Source organism: Oryctolagus cuniculus, chromosome 17 (assembly GCF_051225735.1).
Source record: "Oryctolagus cuniculus isolate XC-2025 breed Fujian yellow rabbit chromosome 17, ASM5122573v1, whole genome shotgun sequence".
NCBI classification, from domain to species: domain Eukaryota; kingdom Metazoa; phylum Chordata; class Mammalia; order Lagomorpha; family Leporidae; genus Oryctolagus; species Oryctolagus cuniculus.
The window spans coordinates 60671595-60694939 of NC_142883.1; the positions used below are offsets into that span (position 1 = coordinate 60671595).

The 23345-nt window shown below is 46.5% G+C and overlaps 1 long non-coding RNA gene across 1 annotated transcript; it reads left to right on the forward strand.

Moving 5' to 3' along the window:
* The first annotated feature begins 75 nt into the window (after window positions 1-75).
* On the forward strand, window positions 76-22846 carry LOC138846238 (uncharacterized). Its single transcript, XR_016224345.1, has 3 exons — window positions 76-214; window positions 13469-13500; window positions 22632-22846. It is a non-coding gene; the product is annotated as an uncharacterized LOC138846238 (long non-coding RNA).
* Window positions 22847-23345: the final 499 nt, after the last annotated feature.

Consider the following 23345-nt stretch of genomic DNA (forward strand, 5'->3'; position numbering starts at 1 on the left):
TCTCCCAGAAGCCATCGCGCAAATACTGCAGCTATAAAAGGGGGCCTTGCGCTTCCCGCGCTTGCGCCATTTTTTCCACGAGGCCCAGCTTTTCTGCCCTTTTCCCTCGGATTGTCGTGTTACCTGACGGCCGTCAGGGGCTCCAGCCCCGATCGGCGAGCGAGGGGCAGCGGCGGACGCCGGCGGGAAGGGCGGGCCCGCGGCCGTGCGCCAGGTGAGGGCGCGGGTTCGGCCAGGCCGAGAGCTCTCCCGCGTCCGCGCGGCGCCGGCTCCTCAGGCCTGGCGAGTCCCGGTGTCCGCGGCCGGAGCGGCGCCGTCGGCCCTGACCCCGTCCCGGAGCGGGAGCCGGGAAGGGAGAGCGAGGACCCGGCGTCCGCGTGGCTCCTCTCGGTCAGCCCCGGCCGGGCAGGGCTCCTGCGGAGACGCCGCCCGGCGGCCTCGGCCTCTGAGGAGGGAGCGGCGCGGCCGCGCGGCCCCTCGTGGCCCGGGGTCCCGGCGGTGCCCGCGGGGCGTGGACGCTGAGGGGTCGGGAGGAGGCGCCTCCGGGGCGGATGGTGGGGGACCCCCGCTGGGCGGGGCGGGGTGGGGGTCACGATGCCCGCCCCGTGCTGGGAATCCTCTCCTTCGGGTGTGTCTGGTGTAGTGTCCGGGGTTCACGGCTCTACTTCGGACTCGTTTTCACTTCAGGGTAACAAATCCCAGCCGCCCTCCCCTCTCTGCGGAGGGCACGTTCCAGGACCCCCAAGCGACCCCTGAGGACGCAGATCGTATGGAACCCTGTGTATACCATGAGTTTTTAAATGTACATCACGCAAGGTGCATTCGTGAGTTACCCGCAGTGCAGGTCAGGTGTTTAGACGAGAGGTTCCGATGCTGGTTCCGAGGTCCATGTCTCATATTGCAGTACCCGAGTTTGCGACCCGGCTCTGGCTTCCGACTCTGCCCACTAATGCGTAGCTTGGGAAACAGCAATGACCGATGGATCGTGTCATTGAGCGGCTGCTGCCCACGTGGTAGACCCTGATGGCATTTTTGGCTCCACACACGTGGGTAGTGAGCCAGCAGATGCGAAGTGTGGCTCTGTTTCTCAAGTAAAATTAAATAAATAAATAAGGGGCATTAGAGGTTTAAAGCACCAATCTCCTTATAAATATGGGACAGTTGTTATAACTGGTGAAGTGAAAGTAGTGACATTGTTGTAGAGGGAGAAAATAGATTACTTTTATTTGGAGCTGCAATAGTTTGTTGGTTCCTAAAACCAATGGGTTATTTCTACCCTTTATAGCTTAAGAAAGCCATATTACTGTGTGTCTGAGCATGTTAGCCGTTTTTGCATACTTCCTCAGTGAATAAGGAGACTGAAGTTTCTGTTTTTACATTCATAAGCTAACGTTGTCTCTTTACAATGCGTGTTTCGTGAAATGATCTTAGAACTGAGTGATAGGGAAGAAGGTGATGGATATGAGTGATTTCCTCGTGTGAAGGAAAGAGGGATGTTATTGATATGATATGGAAGTTTTCCTTGTTGTGTTGTGATTAGTAAGCAGATGCAGTGTATAGTGTTAATTCACAGGTTAGACTCTGTTAGGATGGTAGTAGGTTTGGACCGTGAGAATGATGTCTTTTTTGTGAACAGCCACCTGATTAAATTAATGATTGGTGCTGAGGCTGAGTTAGTTAGGTTTGCCAGGGTTCATCATGCTGCTGCTAGAGGTGAAACTGTTTTGTAGTCCTTGGGCAAATCGTGAAGTTTGCCTGTGAATAGAGTTTGCAAGACAAAATAATATTGCTGATGTTAGGCCATGGGCCAGTGTTAGAGCTGTAGCTCCTGTAAATCTTCGTGATGTTTGAATAAGGACAGTCACAATCACCAGTGTTAATGTGGCTCACTAATGAAAAAGTGGTTAGTGATGCTAGATGTGTTTGACAGAGCGAGATGGCGCTGGTTAGGGGTTTCCTCACAGGGCTCCTCTGGGCAGTGAGAAGGCTCTCTGCTCTGTTTAAGGGATTTCAGATTGTAGGCACTCATGCTATGCTGTAGCCTCCTAGTTTTAACAGTGTGACTGCAAGGCATATTGATCTGGCAATAGTGGCCTCTACATGGGCTTCTGGTAATCACAGGTGAAGACCATACAGGGACATTTTTGCTTTTTACTATCAAAGTTATTATGCATGGTTTCCATTTAAATGCTATTTAGTTTCCTCATTGGGTAATAGTTACTTGGGTTGAAATTACTGTTGATGAAAAGTATCTAGAACAAAATTACTTCTGTGCCTGTGAATGTCATAATTAAGAATGCCTATAGATTAATATTTAAATATAGCTTTCTTTCATGGAAGTGGTCCTTTAGAAAGGGGATACTCACTAGGATTATTAAGGGAAGCTGTGAGGTGGTATCAAGAGGAGGGTCAGAGAAGAGGCTGGTGAGAGACTGCTTATTTTATAATAGATTTATTTATAATAAATAGGATTATGAGGTAGTGTATAAGCTCTGTGTTTATGTTGATTCAGAGTATAATGTTTTTGTGTACATTGTTATGGGAATAAGTGTAATTGTAAATTATATAATTCATAGGAGAAGGGTTAAGTTTGTACATTATCTGACCGTAAGTGTTGGATGCTATTAACTGTGTTTGGCGCACAGTGGCTTCATAGGCTAAAAATACTAGTAGGCAATGAATATACATGATATGATAAAATGAGCATTCAGGATTACAAGGATTCCTAAAGTGAATGCATATAATATTGTGCCTTATAAAACACAAAAGTGACCATGTATCAGTATACTGATGATATTCCTAGTAAGGATGCAATATATGCTAAAATATTTATACAGATTTGAAGGCATATTGGTGATAATAGAATACCTTAACCTAATGGAGGGTGCAGGGCCCAAACACTTGGACGATCTTCTACTGCTTTCCCAGGCCAGAAGCAGAGAGCTGGATCAAAAGAGGAGCGGCCAGGACATGAACTGGCACCCATATGGGATGCCAGCATAGCAAGCAGAGGCTTAGCCTTCTGTGCCACAACCCCTGCAGGATTCCTTCTGTTGTTAATTCAGGATTTTACATAAGCTGGCTCTTCAAGTGTGTGATGTGATGTGGGCACTGTGTAGTATTCAAGTTTGTGACAGTTAAATTACTGAGACTTCTTGTTCTGAGGCAAAAACTTCTCAAATAACACAAATTATTACTATAATAGCTCTTAATGAAATAAATGACCCTGTTGATGATGCAGTATTTCTTGTTGAAATTTCATCAGGAAAGTTGGAGTATTATTGTTGTATGCCCAATTATGCAAGAAAAATATTGATTTATTATACAAATATAATTAAGTAAATTGTAGCTCAGGTAGACTCAAGTGTATATCCTGAAAATAGTAAAAGTCAGTATGTGACTCCTCCTGCGATTGTGAATGCAGATCTACAGACAAGACACAGTGGAAATGTGGTGTGGCACAGTATGCATCGTGAAGAACGGTGTCTAGGAATGAGTTGGCTAGAGCAATGCCTTGGCCATCTAACAGTAAATAGAAAGATAAAACCCAAGGCTCACAGTATGGGTGGGATCATTCGATATTACCTCCATATGAGTGTAACTAAAGAGGAGCCAGGAGCCTCTTCCAGGTCTCCAGTGCAGGTGCACAGTTCCAAGACCTGGGCCGTCTTCCACTGCTTTCAGGCTCTAGCAGAGATCTGTATTGGAAGTGGAGCAGCTGGGACTCGAACTGGAACCCATATGGGATGCTGGTGCTGCAGGCTGGGGCTTTAAGTTGCTGTGCCACAATGCCGGTCCCAGGAGGATTATATTTGTAAATAATAGTGATCCTACAAATGGTTGGGATATAGTAAGTGATTTAATATTAACTATCATGATGAAATTGATGGCTTCAAAAATTGATGAGACACCTGCCAGGTGAAGTGCAAAGATTGTAAATCTACTAAAGCTCGTGCGTGTGCTAGATTTTTGGCTGCAGATGGCTAAACTGTCTATCCTGTTCCACACCAGCTTCTATAGAAAAAGCAAGTAGTAATGAAAATGAAGGGAGTAATAATACAAAGCAGATTATCTACTTGAGGAAATGTTGTATCTGGGGCTCTGGGCATTGTAAATGGGGACAGTGTTGGTGTATTTGAGTCAAATGTAAAGATTTGACTTAGATAGCATTTAGTGTTTATATTTTAATATGCTTTCTAGTGGAATAAGATGGGTTTTACCACATGTCCAAGTTCTTTGAAAGTGGGTCTTGGATTGTGGTGGGCTTACACATCCTTTGTGACTTTGGAGATATGCCATTCTCAGTATGGGCTTGTGTCGCTCCCCCACTCACGGAGGAATGACACTGGGCACTGTTCTCTTTCCCAGGTCCTTCCCGGATTTGCTGCCGCTCCCCCGCCTCCGCGGAGGAGCGGCACCCCCACTGCTCCCTCGCTTTTGCTCTCCGACCGCATGTTGTCTCTCTCCCCCTTTTATAGTCCTCTCCCACCAATCCGTGCTCTGCTGCCCACGTGCTGAGCACACTGCTTTCTTCCAAACAGGGGTTGGGTCAGGAATCAGTTAATTAATGAAGCAGCTGTGTAAGATTTGTTTACTCTCTCTCAGCGCCATATGGTGGGAGATCAGACGCATAGAGTTAGTCTTAATAGTCTCAGTGGTCTAGTCTAGTCTTGGTAGTCTCAGTACTTATTTCGCCATGTTGCGGGAGACAGGCCCTGCTCCCCACAGGCTTGTGGTTATGTGTGCAGATTATAGGTGGAAATGTGTGGTTGTACTTGGTTGAGTGTCTGTTCTGCATTGACCAATGTGTCTCTCCTTCTGACAATACTACATGGGTTTTATTAGTTAATAGAAAAGTGTTGACATGGAAGGCACTTAATTCCCATTTTTTGAAATTGCTTCAGTTACTTTAGTGTCTCTCTCCACATATGATTTTTTAAAAAGATTTATTTTATTTATTTGAAAGAGTTACAGAGAGAAAGAGGTAGAGACCCGGGGGTGGGGAATCTTCCATCTGCTGGTTCACTCCCCTGATGGTCTCAATGGTTGAAGCTGAGCCGATCCGAAGCCAGGAGCTTCTCCCAGGTCTCCCGTGTGGGTGCAAGGGCCCAAGGATTTAGACCATCTTCCACTGCTTTCCCAGGCACATTAGCAGGGAGCTGGATCAGAAGTGGAATATCTGGGGCTCAAACCAGTGCCCATATGGGATACCAGCACTGCAGGCCAGGGCTTTAACTCACTGTGTGCCACAGCACTGGCCCCCACATGTGATTTTTTAAAAAATAAATGTGCATACCATTTTTCAACCAGGGAAGCTATGTAACTTGCTTTTTGCATTTACTATTTTGTCACTTGTGATTTCCTCACTCAAACACAAGTTGAACTGCAGATCCATAGTATTGTGTGTACGGACGTACAGGAATTTATTTAAGGTGCCCTCTCTCACTGAATGTCTGAAATCCCCACCTCTCAGATTTTCTCATTTTTTTAAGGGAAAAGGTTTATTGTCATGTGGGGGAAACCTGACAGGCAGAGGGGAGAGGGCAAGAGAGTAAGCGAGAGAAAGAAGTCAAGAGAGAGATCAAGAGAGAGAGCACGTGTGCAGGAAGCGTGTCCTATTAAACCTTTGCAGGGGGCTGGGAAATAGCAGCGAATCCTATTGGAGTGGGGGTGGAGCTGACACCTGTGGTTGGGCCATTTTGTCATCTGGCTTCTAGCAGTGGTGGCGGGGGCTAGAGCTGAGGATGGTGTCCAGGGAGTAGATCGTGCCACAGATAAGACTGCACCATTTTACTACCCCCCCCCCTTTTTATAAAGCAGGTGTTGTATGGGATCACATCAGCCCCCAAAGTCCAGGAGGGTTGGAGGGATGATGATCTGTCTTTAGAGCTACTTTCTGTTGACATGGGACAACAAGTTACTCTCTGCTGGCATGGGGTGATGCCTCAAGCTGCGATCTCCTGGGTGGGGAGCCAAGTATATCCCTGTAGCAGCATTGGGTTTACCACCTGACTGGTGAAGGCTTTGGTTCGTTCCATTATCACCTCCTGTAATCACTTAAACAGACACTGTAGTATGAAAGACAGGGTGAGGATAGCAGCCAGTGGTCATAAGAGTGGCATTAACTAAGTAATGAGAGGATTTCATAGAGGAGAGGAAATGAGGGGGGGAGTCTCTGGACTCTGTAAGACTGTTTGATGGATGTAGTTTTGCCTGACCTTATTGATTAATATAATAACAACACAGTTAAGGTCCATCTATTCCATAGTACCACATCGGTTAGTGAGGCAATATGGCTTTGGAGACCTTAGATGACATCAACTGAGGTCTCGATGGGCCTAGTGACCTTCTCTTGTAACTGCAAACAACAGTTGTAAAACTGTTGGAGTTGTTTGCAGTAGTTTGGTTGAGATAACATTGTGGCCAAAAGCTGCTCTGAGACCACTACTGAGGACAGAGAGGCTGCGGAGCTGATCCCAACCAAGACTGGGAGAAAGGTCGCTCAATTCTTGTGGGTAGAGGGCCTTGTCTGTAGAAAAATTCTGGGGGCTGGCGCTATGGTGCAGCGGGTTAAAGCCCTGGCCTAAATCGCTGACATCCCATATGGGCGCCGGTTCTAGTCTCGGCTGCTCCTCTTCTGATCCAGCTCTCTGCTGTGGCCTGGGAAAGCAGTAGAAGATGGCCCAAGTCCTTGGGCCCCTGCACAGCATGCGAGACCCGGAAGAAGCTCCTAGCTCCTGGCTTCGGATTGGCAGAGCTCCAGCCATTGAGGTCATCTGGGGCGTGAACCAGAAGATGGAAGACCCCTCTCTCTGTCTCTAGATTTATCTGTAACTCTGTATTTCAAATAAATAAAATCTTTAAAAAAAGAAAAATTCTGAACAATTATACAACATTAAGTGGGGGAGAGGACCATCAATGCATATGGTTGGAGTGGAGCCATTGATGTAAGAGTAGAGGCTGTGATTACAAAGGAATGAGTCCCCAAGTGGGCTAGACAGGGTCTAAAATAAAGGACAAAGTCATTATTAGGGGACCCAAGAAAGCTGCTGTCTAAACCATGAACAAGTTTTTTGATTGAGAGGCAAATAGAAACTGACAGAAGGGGCCTGATAATAGTCAGGTGGGCTTTAAGGCCTTGCCAGTTATGAGGCCCAGACCTATCTGTCTCTTCACATGGGGTACATCCCAAGGGAGGTGTGAACCTCCTTGGGGAAGGCACCCTGTTGACTTCCCTTATGTAGCTGGCCTGAGAGGAGAGCTGGCCAGGGAAAAGCAGGTGGCATCTCTAACAGGAAATTTGCAGTTCTTTCTGCAATGTTACTGACCCTACTTGGCCGTCCCCTCAGCAGCAGTGGTTAGTTTGGAAGCTGGGTCGAGTGAAGGGCTCTTCAGCTTAGAGCCAACAAAGTCTGCAGCTCTGATCTGGGCGTCCTTTGACTCCAGGGCAGATCCATTTCCGGTGACCCGACTGTTTGCTGGCAGAGCTGCCAGGGCTCTTCATAAGCTGAAGCCCTGGCTTTCCATATAAACCAGCGCATGACTGGGCTGTTGTCTCCTTGATGGCAGATCACTGTGTAGAGCAGCCTTAATTGGCCTGCCGCCTATCTTTACAGTGCTTCTGCTGCCTAGCTTTCTCTTCCTCTGTTTTTTTTTTTTTTTTTTTTTTAAAGCAGGCCAGAGGGAATTTTTAAGAGGATGCAAGTCAAAGGGGTGCTCAAATCCCATCTCTGATCTTTGATGGTCTAAATTAGAAGTCTATGGTAGGATTTTAAAAGACATTTATCCCTTTTAGGTCTGGTAATACAAGATCATTAGACTTTTTATCTTTGGACATTTGTATCTGTAGTATTTTATATTATCATAACTTAAAATTTAGCACCACTTCACATCTTGACAGTACCTGTAATATAATCAAATTGCCTGATTAGTTGGTGTCTCTACAAGATGAGAGACAGATATCCTTTGATATTTCCAGGGGCCCAAATGGAAATATCAAAGTCCAGAGAATTTGGAACTTTGATTTTTTGAATACCTGTCAAGGATGCCAAGAAGGCTTAAAATATCTGGTTGAAATAGGATCTCTTAACATCATGACATAATATAGACCAGATTTGATCACTGTTACAAGGTGATTACTCAGATGTTTTAGAGTAAACATATATTTAAACAAACCAAAACTCTTAATAAAAAACTCAGTTGTAAAACAATTCGAACCTAACAAAGATATTAAGAGAGCACAATAGATTACTTCAATGGAACACAAAATCTGTGTCTTTGGTCATTCCAAAAATCAGAAATAAAATGTTAAATTTAAGAGCCAGTGCATGGAGGCCAGCGCCGCGGCTCACTAGGCTAATCCTCCGCCTAGCGGTGCCGGCACACCGGGTTCTAGTCCCGGTTGGGGCGCCGGATTCTGTCCCGGTTGCCCCTCTTCCAGGCCAGCTCTCTGCTGTGGCCAGGGAGTGCAGTGGAGGATGGCCCAGGTGCTTGGGCCCTGCACCCCATGGGAGACCAGGAAAAGCACCTGGCTCCTGGCTCCTGGCTCCTGCCATCGGATCAGCGCGGTGCGCCGGCCGCAGCATGCCGGCCGCGGCGGCCATTGGAGGGTGAACCAACGGCAAAGGAAGACCTTTCTCTCTGTCTCTCTCTCTCACTGTCCACTCTGCCTGTCAAAAAAAATAATATAAAAAAATATAAGAGCCAGTGCATGGGATCATATCCAATAACTTGGAAGAGTTTTAATAGAGTCAGAACTAGGGAAGAGAGAATAGCTTACTGGAGCTGGCTTGAAAACTGAGAGTCAGCAGTTAAACAAAAATTTTTTTTAAAATTTAATTTAATAAATATAAATTTCCAAAGTACAGTTATGGATCACAATGGCTCCCCCCCATAACTTTCCTCCCACCCGCAACCCTCCCATCTCCTGCTCCCTCTCCCATTCCATTCACATCAAGATTCATTTTCAATTATCTTTATATACAGAAGATCAATTTAGTATATATTAAGTAAAGATTTCAACAGTTTGCACCCACACAGAAACACAAAGTGTAAAATACTGTTTGAATACTAGTTATAGCATTAAATCACAATGTACAACACATTAAGGACAGAGATCCTACATGAGGAATAAGTGTACAGTGACTCCTGATGTTGACTTAACAAATTGACACTCTTGTTTATGGCATCAGTAATCACCCTAAGCTCTTGTCATGAGTTGCTAAGGCTATGGAAGCATTTTGAGTTTGCCGACTCTGATCTTATTTAGACCAGGTCATAGTCAAAGTGGAAGTTCTCTCCTCCCTTCAGAGAAAGGTACCTCCTTCTTTGATGGCCCGTTCTTTCCACTGGGATCTCACTCGCAGAGATCTTTCCTTTAGTTGTTGTTGTTGTTGTTGTTGTTTTGCCAGAGTGTCTTGGCTTTCCCTGCCTAAAATACTCCCATGGGCTCTTCAGCCAGATCCAAATGCCTTAAGGGTTGATTCTGAGGCCAGAGTGCTTAAACAAAACTATTAAAAGGAGATGCTACAGGTTCTAAACAGATTTTTAAGATAATTTCAAAATATTATAAAAACCTCCTTGCTTTAACAGAAGATCAGATTCTAGTTCCATGTCAAATAATAGTTTTTGCTTTCCACCTGCTGATTTCCTTGATTTATATTTTGAAATAACCCTTTAGAAATCTCCAGTTAAGACAACATTTTCAAAATAAGATAACATATCATATTCTAACCTTACTGTCAAGCAATGTTGGACTATTTTCATAGACAATTTATGAAAACATGTTAGCAAACTCAAGTAGTTTTTGCATAGAATATAAGGTGCTAAGTTTACATTTAGACACATTTATCTCATTTGCTTTACCCAATTTACATTTAGCAATTACACTTGGATGACTGAAATTGCTGATATTATACCATACCTCTATCTGAATTATGGTCAAAATTACATTCACATGGAATTCTACTCCTTTTATAAAACCATCTATAAATCAGTTGCATTAAACCAGAGACTGAAAAAATCCACATTTACCCATTGCTGTTTCATTGGAAACTTGTTAAAACCAAATTGCAAACCAAGATGCGCAAGTTACAAAGCAACTATTTTTTTAAAAATTTATTTATTTATGTATTTATTTTGACAGGCAGAATGGACAGTGAGAGAGAGAGACTGAGAGAAAGATCTTCCTTTTCCGTTGGTTCACCCCCAATGGCCACTGCGGCCAGCACGCAGCGGCCGTCGCACCATGCTGATCTGAAGCCAGGAGCCAGGTGCTTCTCCTGGTCTCTCATGCGGGTGCCTTGGGCCATCCTCCACTGCCCTCCTGGGCCACAGCAGAGAGCTGGACTGGAAGAGGGGCAACCGGGACAGAATCTGGTGCCCCAACTGGGACTAGAATCCTGGGTGCTGGCACTGCAGGTGGAGGATTAGCCTATTGAGCCGTGGCGCCGGCCACAACTATTTTTTTAAAGGCAGTAATCTTCCTAGATTCAAAGAGAGAAATTCTTGTAAACCCAATGTCCATTTACAGTTGAACCAAATTCTAATGCATGAGATTGTTATTTACCAAAGACATTTTTTTAGATTCCAATTGGATTTGAGTCTACTTTTCTTTTTACCCAAGAAAGACCTTAGGCCAGTGATGCCCTGGTCAACAGTCAGCCACTCGGGACTGCCTCTGAATCAAAAGTTCAGGCAGCTGCTAGACAGGTCCCAAGGGTGACTGTGGGCTGGGGCCGATGTGCCAGGGACAAGAAGTCATTATGTTAGATTTAATGGGGCAGAATATCCATAAGAGTAGATGGACACCCCTCCAGAGATTCCTAAGGAGGAAATCTGATAGGTGACAGAGCAAGAGGCAGTTAGGGAAAAGGAGATATGTCTGGAAATAGTAATTAACCTGGTGAGCTGGCTGGTTTGCAGGTCTGGTAGTGTTGATCTTTATTTCATGTGGGTTGGGAGAGATATATCTAGGAAATGCTCACTCCTGGGACCAGGAAATCGAGTTTGTAGGAATTGAGGAGACCTGGTGAGGTCAGCTTGAAATTCAGTTACAAGGCGAGGACAAAACCCACCAAAAGACCTGATTATCCTGTCTGACTTGCTCATGATAAAACAAAAGAGCTATCAAAAGGGTGGGATAGGTGACAGGAGAACTCAGGAGGTTGGAATCGCCACTGCCTTGCTATTCTTATGGTAAAATTGGAACAGGAGCTGGAGGGGTGAAGCCCCTTGGAGAATGAGAGCTGGAGGGTGATGGCATGGAGACAAGCCCACTCCCAAACTTGCCTTTGCTTCTCTGGGAGTAGGGTGTTAGGGAGGATAATAGATTAGGCAGGGGGAGTAGACTTTGGACAAGGGCTAGTTCTGTGATAGGTGGGAATTCCTGGACAGGAGGGGGAGATACAATTGAGACAGCAAGAGCCAGAGCAGCGAATGTAAAAGAAAGGGGATTTGGCTTTTTAGTGAGCTTTGGAGGTTCAGAGAACTTGAGCCAGAGGAGGTTTAGACTGAGATAGGAGAAAGCTTGGACATAGGAAATCTTCCACTTTTCCGAATGCTCACAGATGGAGACCTTGAACTGGTTGTCGAGGTAGCAGACTAACAAGAGGAGGATTAACTAGAACATGGGAAGAAGCTCTCCTGGTGACCCGTAGAGTCAGACTGGCCGATGTTGGGGATCCCTGAGATCATGGCCATCTGACGGAAGGATATGGGAACAGAGGGTGGCGTCGTTACCCATGCACCCATGGGAACCAAGGACATAACTCGTAGAAAGGAAACAGGGGGTTGAGTCGTCACCCATACCTGCTATTGGCTGGACACAGAGTCTGTAGAGGCATGAGGCCATAGGAGTTGTGGTGCCTGGTACCAGGACTTTGGGGTGAAGTTGCATAGAACCATAACCTGTAGAGTCTAAATGACAGGATTCTTCTTCCTCCCTGTCTTACCTTGGAAATTTGGAGGGCTGGTGTGTGGATGGAGATTTCAGAGTGTTCAGAGGTGAGGGAAGTCCGGGGTTGAGTTTTGTGGTTGGCAGAAATCCAGGATCCCAAAGCAGCTCACATCCCCGAGACGAAAGCAAGGTTGAGGGCAGAGTCTGGCCCCAGGTTTTGGAGCCAATGAAAGGTCACCACAAAACACACCAAACACCAGAGTAAGGGAAAATGTTTATTGTCAGGTGGGGGAAACCCGACAGGCTGGAGGAGAGGGCAAGAGAGATCAAGAAAGAGAGAGCAGATTTTCTCATTATAGTAGGTAATGCTGAAACCAGTATCTTTTAAACATTTATTTAAAGAAGCCCAGAGTGAACCAACGGCAAAAAAAGATCTTTCTCTCTGTCTCTCTCTCTCTCTCTCTCTCTCTCACTCTCACTGTCCACTCTGCCTGTCAAAAATAATAAAGAATAAAAAACATAAAATAAAGTAAAATAAAAGTGAAAAAAAATAAAGAAGCCCAGAAATTACACGTGTTTCTAGGGCACCACTTAATGGGCAGGCAGCATCCTTTGCGTATGTGCATTCGCACAGATGATCCCCATAGCGTTGGCTGTTTTCATGCTGCTTCTGTGTTATGTTTAAACTTCAAGTGGTCATGGTCATTTGTCATTTCCCTTTTGTCCTCTAGGCTTTGTTTTATTCCTGAAAGCCCTTCTCCAATCGGGAATGCCAGGATCACACTGGTGCTGAGAGTCCTGGGTTTTCAATGTGGGAGGCCTAAGACACATGGTTTCTAGTTGTTTCTCAATGAGTCAGTGAGCCCGTCCTCTAGGTAGCTACATTGGCCTCTAGGACAAGGGAGTTATAGGTAGAGCCAGCTCTGTAATAGGGCATAGTGTTCAGGGTCTGGGCCTGGCTTCTGTAAGTCCCCAAACATCCTCCTTGAAGTCCATTCCTGGTAGGGTTGTCCGTCCAGCCTGATGCCATGATGTGTACTCTCTCCATGGTGAACTGAGAGCACAGTGTGAGGGAATGTTCTTAGAGGTCAGCTGCTGCCAGACCCATTGGTTGAGATTCTAAGCTCTGACTCTAAGCAGTTGAGATTCTAAGCTCTGACTTAACTAAAAGATGGGTTTTCCTTCTTGTGGACATCTTTGGAAAGAGCGTTCAGCTCCCTAATGGGCTACCTGTTGCCATAGGTAGTTCAGTGACATGTCCCTGGTGATTGGTGTTGCCATGGACCATGGACATGGCAGTGAAGGGATTTCCTGGGTGTGTATGCCCTCAATATTGCCAATGCTGGAGGGGAGGGCCAAATGGCCTTTAGACAAAGGAAGTGAATGTGTGGTTGTGTGTGCTTTGCTGTGTATCTAACTTATTTGTACATGTACACTTTCTTGTTATACTCTCATGCATGTGGGATCAGATATTTTTCTATTTTATTTATTCCTGTGATGTACATGTTTGTATATATTTGTGTTTGTATACATTTGTAGAAATAATGATGTTAATGCATTCTTTTCTCCTAGGGAGTTGAAGCATCCTGGTTGCAAGAATACAGGTAAAGGAACCATTTTCTGTATGTTTATAGAGTGGTACAAGTAGTCAGACAGTTAATTATATATCTTTAAGAGTTTGTTCAATGTTTATGTACATTTTCATAAGTGTATCCAGGCCAGGATTTCTATAAGAGCACTATTTTAGCTATGAATACCATACAGAACAGAACCTGCCAATCATGGGCCAGAAATGTGCAACCCTGCCTGGGTTGAGGTCATAGGAGCCCTTGGCTGACCATCGCCTTTCCTGTACGAGAGTGTGGGGGCCATAAACATCCAAGGAGACCCTCAGAAGTCCCACGTTATCCTCAGGGCACTCTCACGTGGAAGACTTGTGCCACCAGCCTTATGTCACCAGAACTCAGGTCTTCATGGACTACCTCCAAGTCAGCCTCAGAACATAGCTCTCTGTGTGAGGAAATTCTCCACAGAGAGGGCTAGCTTCAGTTCTGTTGGCATCTGAGTTGCTCAGACTCATGGCTGATTCAAAGGATATGTTTTTCTTTTGATGGAAAGAGTGGCCATCTTTCTACCAAGATTCAGATCCATGTTGTCATGGCTGTTTTGGTAGAAAGGCCCTGGTGATTGGTGTGTACTAAGGGGCCCTGGAATGGGCAGTGAAGGGCCTCCAGGTGTGTTATACCCCAAGCTTGCCAGTGAGACGTGGAGGGCCCAATGCCTGGACAATTAGATTATATAGACTATACGTGTGTCTATGTGTCTATGTGTGTCAGATTGTGTGTGCTCCCCAGTGTTGTGTGTGTAGTTATTTGTATATGTACATTGTCTTGTTATAGAATCATGGATATAATACTCATGGATTTATTTCTCTGTTACTTACTTTGGAAACATATATGTTTGCATGTATTTTTGAGTATATACAGCTCTAGAAATAATGGCCATAGTACATTCCTCCCTTCTGCAGTGTCAGATTATCCCATATAGCTCCACAGTTAAAGGAACCACTGTCTGTTCTGTAGACCAATAGGAGTACATACACAGTTATGTACACTTCCTCCGCAGTTTGTTCGGTACATGCACACATTTACAGATGTGTGTGTAATGTGTATTTGTCTAAGAGTTTTAACTTTTCTTGTGGATACGATATGGGTTTCCACCTGTCAATGTAGAAGCAAGGGACTTCTGGAAAGATTAATGGCCTGGGGACTGGGGATGACCCATGGCCTTGCTCCTGTCTTCCTGCTATGTCCATGGGCAACATATATGTGCACACACGTCTAACAGTTTTTCTAAGTGTCTTGGCCTATAATTAGTGGGCCCTAAAATAGACAGTCTCCTTATGCATCCACCTTGGCTTTCAGACCAGACATCCAGCCTGTGACCTGGTGAGGGGTATCTTTCACATGGGGGGTGTTGTCTGTAAAGGGTGTTGTCAGCCATGGGTCCTGAGCGCCTCAGGTGTGGGAGGCGTACAGCATGTGGACTCCAGGTGTTTCCAAGAGAGTCAGTGAGCTGGCCCTGCAGTTCTCCTGGGTAGTATCTCTAGGACATGCTGCTTTGGCCAGAGCTGGCTTTCCCAGAGTGTGTAGCCTTCAGGCCTGTGCCATTTCCTGGTCTCTTTGAAGTCCCCAAACAACCCCATTTTGGTTGCACTGTGACAAGACCATCCCTCCAGCCTCATGCCATCTGACCTGGTGCCTAGGTTTACTACCTACAAGATAACCTCCCCAGAAACACGGATTAGGGGGAGAGGCCAGGCTTCACCTACCCTTGTTGACCCGGGAGTCTTTAAGTGCCACAATTTTTTCAAAATGTGGGTTTTCTTTCTGGAAAAGAGTGGCCAACAATCCACTGATGCTGAGGTCCCTGGTTTCAGGGCTGATGCACTGACATGTCCGTGGTGATTGGTGTCATCCCATGGTCAATGGAACTATCAGCAAGGGTCTCTGGGTGTTTCTGACCCCCATGCTTTCCAGCACAGAAGAGGAGGGCTCAGTGGCCCCTCTGTGAAGAGCTTGAGTGTGTGTGTCCAATTCTGTATGAGCTCTTTGGGGCTGTGTATATTAGTTTTGTAAGCCCAATGTGTTGTGAACATCAGGTATATGGCTGTTGCAGATTGGTTTCTATCTGTATTTATTTCTATGATACATGTTTTACGTATTTGTGGTGTGCACATTTGTAAATTAAAGGTTGTCCTGACTTCCTCCTTCCTTTGAGAGGGAAGCATCCTGGAAAGAAGGATTCAACTTTACAAGTAAAACACAACTTTCTTTTTTTCTTTTTCTTTTTTTTTTTTTGACAGGCAGAGTGGACAGTGAGAGGGAGAGACAGAGAGAAAGGTCTTCCTTTTGCCATTGGTTCACCCTTCAATGGCCGCTGCGGCTGGCGCGCTGCAGCCGGTGCACCGTGCTGATCCGATGGCAGGAGCCAGGTACTTATCCTGGTCTCCCATGGGGTGCAGGGCCCAAGGACTTGGGCCATCCTCCACTGCACTCCCTGACCACAGCAGAGAGCTGGACTGGAAGAGGGGCAACCGGGACAGAATCCGGCGCCCCAACCGGGACTAGAACCTGCTGTGCCGGGGCCACAAGGTGGAGGATTAGCCTAGTGAGCCGCGGTGCCGGCTACAACTTTCTTTTTTAAAAAAGATTTATTTATTTATTTGAAAGGCAGTTCTAGAGAGAGGAGAGAGGAGAGAGAGAGAGAGAGAGAGAAATCTTATCCGCTGTTTCACTCCCGTGGTGACTGCAACAGCCAGGACTGGGCCAGATAGAAGCCAGGAGCCAGGAGTTTCATCCAGGTCTTCCATGAGGGTATAGGGGCCCAAGCACTTGGGCCATTTTCTGCTGCTTTCCCAGGCACATTAACAGGGAGCTACATCAGAAGTGGAGCAGGGGCTGATGCTGTGGCATAGTGGTTAAAGTCACCTCTTATAGTACCTGCATCCCATATAGGTGCCCATTCAAGACCTGGCTGCTTCACTTCTGATCCAGCTTCCTACTATGGCCTGGGAAAACGGTGGAAGATGGCCCAAGATGGAAGATTCTCTCTCTCTCACTCTCTCTGCCTATGCCTATACCTATGCCTATGCCTATGCCTCTCTGTAACTCTGCCTATCAAATAAATAAATATATAAAAAAAAGTGGAGCAGCTGGGACTTGAACTGGCACCCATATGGGATGCAGGCACCACAGGCAGAAACTTTACCCACTACACCATAGTTAGCCCCCAAATTTTATTTTTCAAAGCATAGAGGTATTTATAAAGTTATGTATGTGTCTTTAAGCATTCATTCAGTACTTTCACACATTTCCTTAAATACATCAAGGGAGGAATGTGTCCAAAAAGGTTACTTTTGCTACATATCCCTTGCAGCACTCAAATTCCCATTAATGAACCAGGAGTCGTCCGGAAATCTCGTTGACATGAGATCCGGGGACTCAAGGCTGATCTAGATGCTCACTCTGTCCCTATCTCCTGATCTTAGATGATGCATAGACAGCTCACATCCCTGTGCCCTCCAACAAGGGAGATAACCCACTCACCAGCAGAAGGTCCTTTATTAGACCCATTCTTGTGCTTCTACCTGTTTTTTTATGCTTTATCCTCAGCCTCTGGTGTGGGGGTTTGTTGTCTCCCACATGTCCCATTCGAATAGCCAGTAAACCAGCCACAGGTCCATAATGCCCCTCCAAGCACATGAGAGGCTTAACAGGAGTGGTTTCCAGGTGTTTCCAGGAAGTTACTTCTCTAGCCTCCTGCTCACTGTGTCTGAAGCTATAGCTCCTGTTCCATCCACTGTTATCCCTTTTAGACTTGCTGCCTCTGAACTATCTGCATCATGCATAAGTGCATCAGGAGACCAGCCCAGTGCCTCCTCTGCATGCCATGCCTATGTTTCTGAAGTCACAGGTGCACACCATGCCATCCATGAATCCTGCCAACCGATGCCTGGACAGTTTGGGGAGAGATCACCTGTGCATGCTTGTAGGGTATCAGAGGCTTGAAGAGCTTGTATGATATTAATCTTGTCTTTTGCTAACAAGCGATGCCATGTGTATGTGTTTGTGTGTTGGGGGGCTGTCGCTCCCCCTCTTCGTGGAGGAGCAACACAAGACCCTGCGCTGTTCTTTCATCTGCTCGGCCCTCCCCGGGTTTGCTGCTGGTTCTTCCCGGGTTGGCTACTATCCCTTCCACCTCCGTGGAAGGGCAGTTCCCCCTGGCCACATTCCCCACTTCCGCAGGGGAGTGGCACTCCGCCGGCCGGCTCTCTGGGGGCTGCACAGGTGTTCCCCTTAGATGTTCCCCATAGATGTTCCTGGTGCATGCCGTCTCTCTCCTCCTTTATAGTCCTCCTCCGCCAATCCCAACTCGGCTGCCCACACGCCGAGTACGCTGCTCTCCAATCAGGAGCAAGTCCTACAATTTATTAGTTGAACTGGAGGCAGCTGTGCGGAAGCTGTTTACTTCTCTCCCAGTGCCATATTGTGGGAGAGCAGATGCATAGAATAAGTCTTAATTCGAGTAACTTAGTCTAGTCCGGATTGCTCCCCACAGATCCCCCTTTCTTTTTTATTTTTGGCGTTGATACGCGCCTGTCTTCGGTGTCCCGCGGCACACACTCTGCTCTACTTGCTAGAGTTGCCACAGGCTCTTACAAGTCCTATCAGGCAAACCGAATCCGGGTCCTCTCTTCGCCATGTTGTGAGGAGGTTTTTAGGCGCTGATGCGTGCCTGTGTTCGGTGCCCTGCAGCGCATGCTCTGCTCTGCCTGCAGGGGACTTACAAGACCTATCAGGCAAACCGAATCCAAGCCTTCTCATTGCCTTATTGTGGGGGAGACTTATTAGTGTTGGTTCGTGCCTATCTTCGGTGACCTGCAGCTCATACTCTGGTCGAGCTGCTTGCTGGCGCTTACCGCCTTAAATCAGGCAGACCGAATCCAAGCTTAATATTGTTGTATTGTGGGGAAGCCTTACTGATGTTAATTCGTGCCTGTCTTCGGTGACCTGCGGCGCATAAGCTGCTAGCTGCCGGCAGGTGCTCATCGCCTCACTTGATTAGGCAGACCGAATCCAAGCTCTCACATTGCAGTGTTGTAGGGAGGCCTTTTTATTTCTCTATTTCTCTATCTCCGGGCATTCCTATTTCTCCCATTTTACTTCTATCTTCCAGCATTCCTATTTTTCTCACTTTACTTCTAAAACTTCTGTTTCTCTTATCCCTGCGGCTTTCCGGCACCTCGCCCCGCCGGCGGGTTCCCGGCTCTGCGCCGCTTCAGCCCGCGCGCCTCTCTCATCTGCGCAGCTTCCCGGCTTTGCGCGGCTCGGCTTCGCGCGCTCCGCGGTCTCCACGCTTAACCCTTTCGCGTCTGAACCACGGCCTACGCCAGCCCCGTTCCCTATCTATTCACGCCCCGTGCTCTCTCTGCACGCGGCGGCTTCCGCGAGTCACACAGCGTAGCTTGCGTCTCCACCACTAGCATTCAATCCAAGTTCCCCGGGCTAGCCTGGCGAATTCAACCCAGCGTACGTCTCCGCCCCACGATTTGGCTTCCCGTCCTTTGCTCCCCGGGCTAATCAGACGGATCCCAATCTGGCTTGCGTCTCAGCTTCTGGTTTCAACTTTTCGCCCCCTATTCCCGGGCTAACTTGAGAACCCCAAAGTGGCTTTCGTGTCCGCCTTGGCCTGCCCCCCGCGGCTTCAATTTCCCTAACATTTTTCTCTACCCGGTATGTTTCCCCAAGCTTTCCTCCAACAATACTCCTCCCTCATTTCTCCTGGCCTCTCCCCACAGTCCGCGTCCGAGTCTGTTTGTTCTAGCGTTCACTTTCACTTTCGACCTTAGAGATTTCTCCCAGCTTCCCCCCGTAGTCCGTATCCGAGTCTATGCCTAGGCTTTCAATAGCTTCTTCCGGCACCTTTTTCGTCCGGCTTTTCCCTAGGCTGTTTGCTAGTCTCTCTCTTCGGTATTTTCCCAGTTCTTCCCGTTTCTTTCCCTCCTAAGTTTTTTATCCGTCCTAGGTTTCCTATCCGAGCTAGGTTTCCTATCCGAGTCACGGCACCATTATGTCGCTCCCCCTCTTCGTGGAGGAACGACACTAAACGCTGCCTAGGCTTCATATCCGAGTCACGGCACCATTATGTCGCTCCCCCTCTTCGTGGAGGAGCAACACAAGACCCTGCGCTGTTCTTTCATCTGCTCGGCCCTCCCCGGGTTTGCTGCTGGTTCTTCCCGGGTTGGCTACTATCCCTTCCACCTCCGTGGAAGGGCAGTTCCCCCTGGCCACATTCCCCACTTCCGCAGGGGAGTGGCACTCCGCCGGCCGGCTCTCTGGGGGCTGCACAGGTGTTCCCCTTAGATGTTCCCCATAGATGTTCCTGGTGCATGCCGTCTCTCTCCTCCTTTATAGTCCTCCTCCGCCAATCCCAACTCGGCTGCCCACACGCCGAGTACGCTGCTCTCCAATCAGGAGCAAGTCCTACAATTTATTAGTTGAACTGGAGGCAGCTGTGCGGAAGCTGTTTACTTCTCTCCCAGCGCCATATTGTGGGAGAGCAGATGCATAGAATAAGTCTTAATTCGAGTAACTTAGTCTAGTCCGGATTGCTCCCCACAGGGGGCAGGGCTAAGATGCAGCTGTGGGGGTCAGTGTTGTGGCACAGCAGGTTATCCTGTCACCTGGAATGCCGGTATCCCATATGGCCACCAGTTTATGACCGGCTGCTCCACCTCCCACCCAGCACCTTGCTAATGCACTTGGAAAAGCAGTGGAAGATGGCCCAAGTGCCTGGGCCCCTGCACCCACGTGGGAGATCCAGATGAAGCTCCTGGCTTCTGCCTTTGGCCTGACCCAATCCCAGCTGTTATGGCCATTTGGAGAGTGAACCACCAGTAGATGGAGGATCTCTCTCTCTCTCTCTCTCTCTCTCTCTCTCTCTCTGTGTGTGTGTGTTTCTCTCTCTCTGACTCTGCCTTTCAAATAAATAAATAAATCTTGAAAAAGAAAGATGCAGCTGTGGGCCTGGCTCAGCCATTCCACCAATGGGTGTCCCTGGACAGTGAGCAGTAGGACATCCCCAGGCTCCAGGGAGCCAGAGTTCATTCATGAACTCCTGGTTTGTGAGTATAAGATCATCATTTTATTTTCCAAGCCACCCATCCTATAGTGTGTGTGTGTTCTGGTGTGTGTGTGTGTGTGTGTGTGTGTGTGTGTATAAATCTTTATTTGCTCAGGAATGGATTCATGACATTATATGGATGACAGGTTTTTTTTTTTCTGTACATTAATTTTTATATATCAGCAAAGAAAATTCAAAGAGTACTTTTGCTTAGAGAGTTTATTTCCAAGGTAGTGCATTTAAGGACAACAAGGGCAAATCAGTTAAGGATGATCCTTGGCCATTCTGTGTCAAACACAAGAGATTGTGGTAAGCCAGCTGTTTATGCTTGAACTTGGCAAAACTCATTTCTGCTGGAGTTGTGGACCTAGGTGAACCTGATCTTGCATGTACCTGTTTGATAGTCTAAGGGATTCAAAATGCATAGCACTCACTAACTAAAACTAACTAACTAAAAAACATTTTGGTAACTGAAACCAAATTTTTCTGAAATAAGACTGATGTAAAAGTAAAGTGAAAATTACTAATTCTAAACTCAAATGCCACAAATATAAATAAAAAAGCTCCTAAATTTTGTGATTCAAAGAAACCAAAAAACTAAAACTTAATGATCCTATGAATGAAATGGTGACTGATAAAGACAGGCTAACCAGTCACTCAGAGAAAAGAATTTTGTAGACATCATAGAAAGTAACTGCATAATCTCAGAAATTCTGATACTGACTCTTCATAGAAAGGGATTTTATAAATCTAGATTTGCAAAGTTGGGGGCCATTGTTTCCTTATATAACAGGCCTTCCTATGGAGTAGCAATAATCCAGTTAAGCTGAAAAAGGGGTTTTCAGAGGGGAATCTCATATGGAATAATGGTAAATTGCAGAGCCAAGAAATCAGGTGTCATGTTTTTCAGCATTGCACAAAAGCAACTGAGAGAAGCTATGTGAAGTAAGACAAGTCTTTCTGAATCCTATTGCTCATGCAGAATTCCCAAAACCGAATTTTCTATTAAAAGGAACAAAACCAGAATCTTGGTGGCAATATGCCCATCCCCATATAAAAGTACTAGAGGGAGGAATCAGTAATAAAGAGAGAGAAAGTACTCTCTGATACATGAAAACACTTCCATCTTTGTGTAATTTGTGTTCTCGGCGGGGTAGTTTTCAGGATGAGGGAGACATGGTTGAGACAATGATACCAAGCATGGAAGGACATGATACTAAGAATCAGGGAAGCTCAGAAATGAATGGGCAGACTCAGGAAAGAAGGAGGAAAACAGGAAAAACTAACATCACCCGTGAAATGCAAACCAGAAGAAACACAAACAGATCTGTGCCTTTCAGGAAACAGAAGGTGAGAGAGGACATATACAGAATAGGAGCTTGACCAAAGATTTCAGAAGATGAGAGAGGAATACCAGAAGTTGAATACCTGCATGTGTATGAATGAGATTGCTGGAAGAGGAAAAACCAATGCAATGATCTAAAGCTAATAATTATAATTCAGACTGTTTCCGGAAATGACAATATGCTCTCAAACTCCTCCTTCACAGAAAACTGGGTCATACTTTGAGTGAGTGAAGCCATTTATAGTCTAGTAAAATCTGGGAATTATATGAAAAATATTCAGAGATCTAGAATACAGGGATGAGTAACATAGAAGGGAATGAAAATGATCCAGCTGGTCTGGGTTGGGAGGAAAAAGAAGACAATATTTAAGATGCTCAAGAAGAGCCAAGAACTTTGTGCCATCCAAGCTGCCATTAGGTGAAAAATAACATTGGCATCCAAGTCTTTGTGAGAGATCTTGGGTGAGATGAACCCCATGATCCCTTCCAGAGGAAGGAACAGACATGAGACAAAAACCCTAGAAAGTCATTACTGTAAGGACAGATTTTAACAGCCAACCTGGCAGTGACTTTGTTCAGTGAAGACCAAATGAGATTCCTCTCGAGGGAGTGATGATGGTAGTACTCCCTAGGGTGACTGCTCTCTGATCATTTTAAGTTCTGCCTTTGCTAAAGGTGTTTTCTTATGATGTATTTATTTTACAGAAAAGCATGTAAAGATCAACTAGTACTAGGTGAAAGAATTTAATATAAAGCTCGCAGAGGACTGGTGAGGAGGGCCGTGGCTGCTGTTGTGTCTCCTCCTGTGTGGTTCAAGCTTCCGATGGTGTGGGAAGCTCCAGCTCCTCTGGGTCCAAGGACTCCACACTGCAGACTTCTGAGCAGCTGAAGATGTCTGCAAGAAAGACACAGGAGCAGGGGTCAGTGGGGAGGACAGGGATGAGGCTGGGGTGGGGACAGTGGGGTGGGAGTGCAGCTCTCAGCAGGCTCCTGTGCCCTGGGAGGTAACCGTAGGTCCTGAACTCCACAGCAGTCAGGGCCATGGGGCACTGAGGCCCATCTGGATGGGGTGTGGATGTCCTACAATTGTGAATTCCCCTAGGCACTCACCTGGGCAGCCTTCATGGGACTGGCTACTTTGGCAGTGAACCTGATGCACGGGAAGGGGGAGGTCTCTTGGCCCCTGGGATTACAAATCCAAGGCCCACTCCCCTGGGTCTTGTGAGGAGCAGGAGGTCTGATGACACAGAATGGGAGTCCTGACCTTGCCCACTCAGTCCTTACCCCACAGGTCTGGGGTCTGTGAGCTGCATGTTAATTATGGACAACTGCACAGAGCCTTTGGTTTCCTTCCCTAATCTTGTGGAAGTTCTTTCTATCCTCCCTGTAAAAGTCATCTCAGAGATTTTATTGGCAAAG